General features: G+C 50.9%; 1 long non-coding RNA gene across 1 annotated transcript; it reads right to left on the bottom strand.

The window, feature by feature from the left end:
* Positions 1-324: 324 nt before the first annotated feature.
* On the bottom strand, positions 325-2,979 carry LOC110204249 (uncharacterized). Its single transcript, XR_002323251.2, has 3 exons — positions 2,905-2,979; positions 1,913-2,047; positions 325-586 (listed from the first exon to the last, which is right to left on the bottom strand). It is a non-coding gene; the product is annotated as an uncharacterized LOC110204249 (long non-coding RNA).
* Between the last annotated feature and the right edge of the window lie 3,310 nt (positions 2,980-6,289).

The raw sequence follows: 6,289 nt of genomic DNA, 5'->3' as shown, positions 1-6,289 counted from the left end.
GGGCCGCCCTTAGTCGGGATAGGCAAATGGAAATGTGTTGAGTATGTCACCAGCCTCATTTTTGGTCTTACTGTAGACCCAGCGCCGGTTGCAGCGACACTTGACCGCACATTTCTTGGAGTTGCACTTGGGGCAGGGTAGAAGCAGCCAGGGCATTCCACCTTGAGGCAGTCACACAGGTCTATACCATTACTAAGGAGCCTGCCTTTCCAGTCATATTTCCTCCTGTCTTTCCTCCCTCTGCCATCCCTTCTAGACAGTCAGGCCCGCAGTGGGTGAGCTAGGGCTCCCACCAGCTGCCTGAGCTGCTGTTTCCTCCCTGCCTTCAGGTTTGGCCTCTGCTCCCTGGGGGATACTCTTCTGAATATTTAAGGCTATTAATTGCTGTACCACTGTTTCAATTTGCTTCTCTCCCATCTGATGAAGTTTGAAAGGAGGCCCAGCCCCTGCAACAGCTCCCTCTTGATTGGCACTGGACTTTCCTCCTTCGCCTTTGACCTTTGCACTCATTCTGGCAGATCTTCCACTCTGCTCCATTTGGGCCTTGCTGCCTGAAGGGCTCTCCTCTAAGTGGCTCCACCTGGACCTTGGGAGAAGAGCACAAAACATGGGAGAGATGTCCTGGAGCAGAAGGTGCTGCTGGCCTTGCTGGGTGCCTGCTCCAGAAAGCCAGACCACCTGCCCCCAGCCAAAGCAGCCCCCCCTCCCCCGAGTTGGTGGTAGTGTGCCACCACCTCCCTCCCTCTGCTTTTTTAAAAAAAATTTTAGGCAATTGGGGTTAAGTGACTTGCCCAGGGTGACACAGCTAGTAAGTGTCAAGTGTTTGGTCTGAGGCCGCATTTGAATTCAGGTCCTCCTGACTTCAAGGCCGGTGCTCTATCCACTGAGCCACCTAGCTGCTCAACCTCCCTGTGCTTTTAAAACTGCCCCCCCCCCACCTCTGGGACTAGCTCTGCAAATACCCTCTTGCTCAGTTTGGGTCTGCCCATCCTCCCATTGTCCTGGCTCCCCAGTCTGGGTCATCCAATCTCACAGCCCTGGGTGTTAACAGCCAGGCCACCCAGCCTCCTTCCTTCCCAGTCGTCCCTCCTGCTCCTGAAGCCCATTCCAAGCCTGCTCTGGCTCACTGCCCTGGGACTTCTGGCAGCCCGGCTCTGTGGCCTATGCACTCCCCTCCATCGGTGCTCTTTTCAAAGAAGCATTCTGTCCACCACTTCAGCTCAGAACTGGACCTACTTTCTCTGGGCAAAGGAGGGAGGGAGGCTCACCAGGCTGTTGGACTGAGGTCATCTCCTGAGCCCAGGTCATTTTCCCGATTTGGTCAAAGACTCTGTTACCAGAGCTCCTGTTCCTTCTTCTTCACCCTAGTCCCTATCCTTATCTTTGGGAGGCTTCCACACTCCTCTTAAGAGCCTTTCTAAAGATGGAAGATGGAGCTCTTAGAAGGGATGCTTTGTGCCCTTTGAATGAACCAGAATGGCTGGATCTGAGATCTCATCTGAGCTGTTCACCTAGAGACGGGCCAGGGAAGTGAGGATTGAGGAAGCAGTGGGGGAGGCGGAGGGGGGGGGAGGGGGGAGGGGGGAAGCCAGGGAGACACCTGTTGACTAAAGTTTAGCCAAGAGGCAGGAGAAAATAGGACAATAGCTTGGGAGGATGCAGTGAGCAAGGGAAAACTTTGTAGCAGAAGGGAGACCTGGGGATTTGGGGACAAGCAGAAGGGACAGAACCAGAAAGAAGACTGTGTACATATATGTGCATGCCAACCCATCTCTATAAACATGGCAGAACATGAGAGGAGAGCATTGCCCTGAGCCAAGTGCTTCCTTTTCCACTAAAAATCATTGGGGTTTTCGTAGTGAGAAGTTAGGGGTCAAGGAGAGGGAAGGGTGGTGTCTCATCCCCAACTTACAGAGGGCAGTCACGAGTCCCTGGGGTGCTGGTTCTGCACTGTTAGGCTCACAGAAGGGGCAGCCACTTGATGTGCGGGCGATGATCCAGAAAGAGGCCTCTTTGGGTGGGAAGAGGAATGGGTTTTCACCAGGGCCTAGGTACCAAACAGAAGTTTGATTCAGAAACACAAATACAGGAGGGAAAAACTGGGAGCAAGCAGGCAGGCTTGATTGTTAGGGTGACGTTTCCTGCAAGTCAGTGCAGCTTTCCTTTCTGTGTCCAGGCAGCCCCCTCTTTGTAGGCCCAGGCATCCCCCCCAGTCACCTGTACCCAAGCGATGGCCCTCCTTCAGGGCCGGAAGCCTCTGCCCGCTCATCCCCTGGGTCCTAAGGAAGATGCCACGTGGGCAATGACTGAGGGAGGCGGCAGAGGCAAGGAGGACAAGGAGAAATCTCTGCCAGGGAGTGTTTAAATTGTTTTAAATGGCCAAGTCTGGCCTGGAAGGATGGGCCCTCTCCTGGATACTTGGGGTGGGGGGAGGCCTGGTGGTGTGGCCATTGTGGGGGGGTCATCCAGAAGACCCACCTGTCCTCCAGGTCACCATCTGGCCTGCCACTTGACCTATTTAATTCTTACCTTCACCAGCTCTGGGATAAAAACCAGGCTCTTCATTAACTAACACCTTCTTCACTTAGTCTCCATGAATCAGCTAAGCTCAAAATTCCCTCATCAAATATTATATTAGTTATTATATCATATCGAACATATCAAATACCCTGCAGAAACCACCCCTCCCCATTTCTGATTGGTCAAAGGCCCCCAGGGCCACGGGGTAAAGGCCTCAGCAGGCCTAGGAGGCCCGAGGCAGCACCTCGCACTCAGACCCCTGAGGAAACGCAGCCATAGTGGCTTCAGTGCCTCCAGAAGCTCCTTCTGGGGCCCTGCCCCCCCACACCCCAGACCCTTGCCCTCCCACTTAGAGGATGGAGAAGGATCAGAAATGAGGCCTACCTCTCTCAGGAGACCCTCAGACACACCCTGCCTCCAGGTCTCCCAAGGACAGAAAGGGAGGAGCCTGCTCTGCCCCCTAGGATAAAGGATGCAGGCGAAGGCACAGGAAGGGGCGGAGAGAGGGGGAGGGGAGGGTCAGAGGGTCACCCACAGGGAGGGAGAGGAGCACAGGGGGTGGAGCAGAGAGGCCCAGAGGTGCTGCTCTGCCCCCTAGGGATAAAGGGATGCAGGAGAGGGCACAGGAAGGGGCGGAGAGAGGGGGAGGGGAGGGTCAGAGGGTCACCCACAGGGAGGGAGAGGAGCAGAGGGGGAGGAGCAGAGAGGGGCAGAGGTGCTGCTCTGCCCCCAGCAGGGGCAAGATGGAGTTAGGCTGGAAGGGGCCTCACAAAGTCATCTAGGAAAACCTCCTCCTTTTACAGGGGAGGAAATTGAGGCCCATGGAGGGGAAGGGGCTTGCTCATGGTCATGCATAAGATCATAGATCTAGCTCCCAAAGCGGGTGATACTGCCTCCTGGGGGGCTCTGGAACGATCCAGGGGGATGGTAGTAGAATAGGATGCAATTGGGGGGCACTGAATAAAAATAAGGGGGGAGTGGAAACATAAAGAAAGAAGACAAGTAAATTGTTTTCTTTTTTGTTTTTTTATGAGGTAATTGGGGTTAAGTGACTTGCCCAGAGTCACACAGCTAGTGAGTGTTATGTGTCTGAGCCCAGATTTGAACGCAAGTGTTGGCAGGCGAGGATGTTGAACAAAGTGAGGAAGTCCAGCAGGCATCTCAGGAATATGTGTATTCAATGACTTGTTTACAACATACTATATGGTTATATGGCACAATATGCATCACCAAAATTTCAATGCAGGGAAAAAACCATGAATTTAAAATGAATTATTAAATTTACAATGCATCATGTTTTTAGAAAAATTTTTTATTTTTTTGAAATGATGCAAATTTTTTAAAATAATGTACAGGTTAAGGAAAATAGATTTCCAGGGGGGCGCTGAGCTTTTTTTTTTTGAAAAGGGGGCAGTAAGCCAAATAATTTTGGAAACACCTGATGAAGAACTTGACCAGACCTAATTGTCATCTTTTAAACCCCTTCATTTTACAGAGCAGGAAAGTGAGGTCTAGAGAGGTCAAATGATGACCTATGGTCATGCAGGCAATTATGCAGAGACAAGACTGGAATACATTTTTAGTAACGAGAGGGACAGCGACAGAGAGACAGAGACAGGGACAGAGAGAGAGACAGAGACAGACAAAGAGGGAGAGACAGACAGACAGAGAGACACACACACACAGAGCCTGTTAGAGAATTGATGATGCCTGCCTCTCCACTCCTCCAAACTGGGAATCCCCTTCACACTGAATACATGTAGCTGCAGCCTCAGCTGTGGGCCAGAGGTGAGGGCCACAGGGCTCACTCCCTTTAAAAGCGAGATTGGAAAAATTTTCTTTAAAAAAAAGGGAGAGAAATTGGACTGGGATGAAGGAGCCCTCGCCTGTTTGCACAGAAGCCACCTCCTCCACTCAGTGGCACAGTCCCTTGCTAGATGCTCTCCCATCTATGTACTTATTAACAAGCTCTCCCTCAGTGCTGCCAGGCTGCCACACACTGAACTAGGGACCAAGATCCCCATACAGAAGGGACACAGGATGCCCCCCCCAAAGGCCCTCCCATTCTCCCGTGGGGATGCTCTGGCAAAGAGAAATGAAGACAAACATTCCTCCCTGCACTCCTCCTCTGGGGAAGGGAGGGAGGCCACTTTGGGAGCCTCCTCCTGTCCAGGTAACAGGGGCACAACTGGTAGTTACTCTCTTGGGAGCATGAACACACGCCTGGGTGTTTGGCCCCTTTCTGTCCCCAACGGTTGGGTGACATTGGGCAGCACATTGACCTTGTAAATGTTTTAATGAGCCTCAGTTTCCTCACCTTTCAAATGAGAGCCTTAGCCTACGAAAGGAGCCCTTCTGGCTATAAAATGCCATCGCTTCTGAACACAAGTTTACTCTTTTAAATGACACAACTTTATAGTCGTATCTTCTCTTTGGTAATCAATTAAGTCTGTCTTCTTTTCTATCATCAATCAGCAAGTCCTCATGAAGCACCTACTGTGTTCCAGGCACTGTGCTGAGCTCTGGTATTGCAGAGGACACAATCCCTACTCACAGGGAGATGACATTCCAATAGGGATGAGAAAATACTTAATAATAATAATAATAATACTATCCACAGTATAACTACAAAGAGTATAAATACATAAATATACATACATACATATACAGTAGTTGGGGAAAGGGGCACTCGCAGGTGGGGGTGGGAATCAGGAAAGGCTTCATGGGGAGGGCATTGCAGGCATGGGGGACAGCCAGTGCAAAGGCATGGAGGTGGGAGATGGGGTGTTGTGAGTGAGGAACACAGAGGGAGCCAGTTTGGTGGAAGAAAGGGTGCAGGAAGGGAAGGGATGTCCAATGGAGCTGCAGAGGCAGGTTGGGGCCACTTTGTGAAGGGCTTTCAAAGCTAAACAGGGGAGTTCCTTCTTCACCCTGGAGGAAAGAAGTACGTTTTGGATCACAGAGATTTCAACACGTGGCCCTGAACTGAAAGTCTGGCTTAACAGGGACAGCATTCCCTCTAGAGGGGCTTCTCACTCATCCCGCTTTGTTTGGCTTCTCTGTGGAAACATCAGTGTTTGAGTCATGCCTGGGTCACTGAAGGACACAGAAAGAACCCTCTGGTCCCTTGCAAGTACTGAGGCTACGGATACATCGAGCATAGGACGGATTTTATTTGACCCCACAAAAAACATAGAAGACTCACCTCTCAGCCTGTAACCAGTCAAAACTCTTCTCCTTCCCTCTCTGGTGAGTCTCTAGCATTTTTCAGGGACTTATGTGGCCCTGTGGGAAGCCAGGTAGGGTTGTGGTAGATAAGAGTGTTGAGTCTGGAGTCAGGAAGAGACATCTTCCTTGGTTCAAATCCAGCCTCAGGCACCTACTGGCAGCGGGACCCTGGGCAAGTCCTTAACCCTGTTTACCTTAGGTTCCTCATCTGTAAAATGAGCTGGAGAAGAAAATGGCAAACCATTCCAGTATCTCTGCCAAGTAAACCCCAGGTGGGCTCACGGAGAGTCGGACGCGACTGAAAGGATTCAACAACAAATATGATCCTATAAACGACCAGCTCCCACATACTCCCATAACTCCAGGGTTATGGTGGTAAATATTTAACAACCAGCTCTCCAGGTGTGTGGGGGAGATGTGCACAGAACCCAGTTTTAGGTTTAACCTGTATTACTAACATATTTTCCTTTACTCTCTTTAGTCTCGACCCTGAAAAAAGCAAGAAATAGTGAGTGCCCTGGTTTGTAGTGTTTGCCAATTT

The sequence above is a fragment of the Phascolarctos cinereus genome, unplaced genomic scaffold (genome assembly GCF_003287225.1).
Source record: "Phascolarctos cinereus isolate Bilbo 61053 unplaced genomic scaffold, phaCin_HiC Scaffold_14;HRSCAF=489, whole genome shotgun sequence".
Classification (NCBI taxonomy): domain Eukaryota; kingdom Metazoa; phylum Chordata; class Mammalia; order Diprotodontia; family Phascolarctidae; genus Phascolarctos; species Phascolarctos cinereus.
Note: the sequence above shows the minus strand (reverse complement) of the source record. Positions and strands in the feature narration are given on the sequence as shown.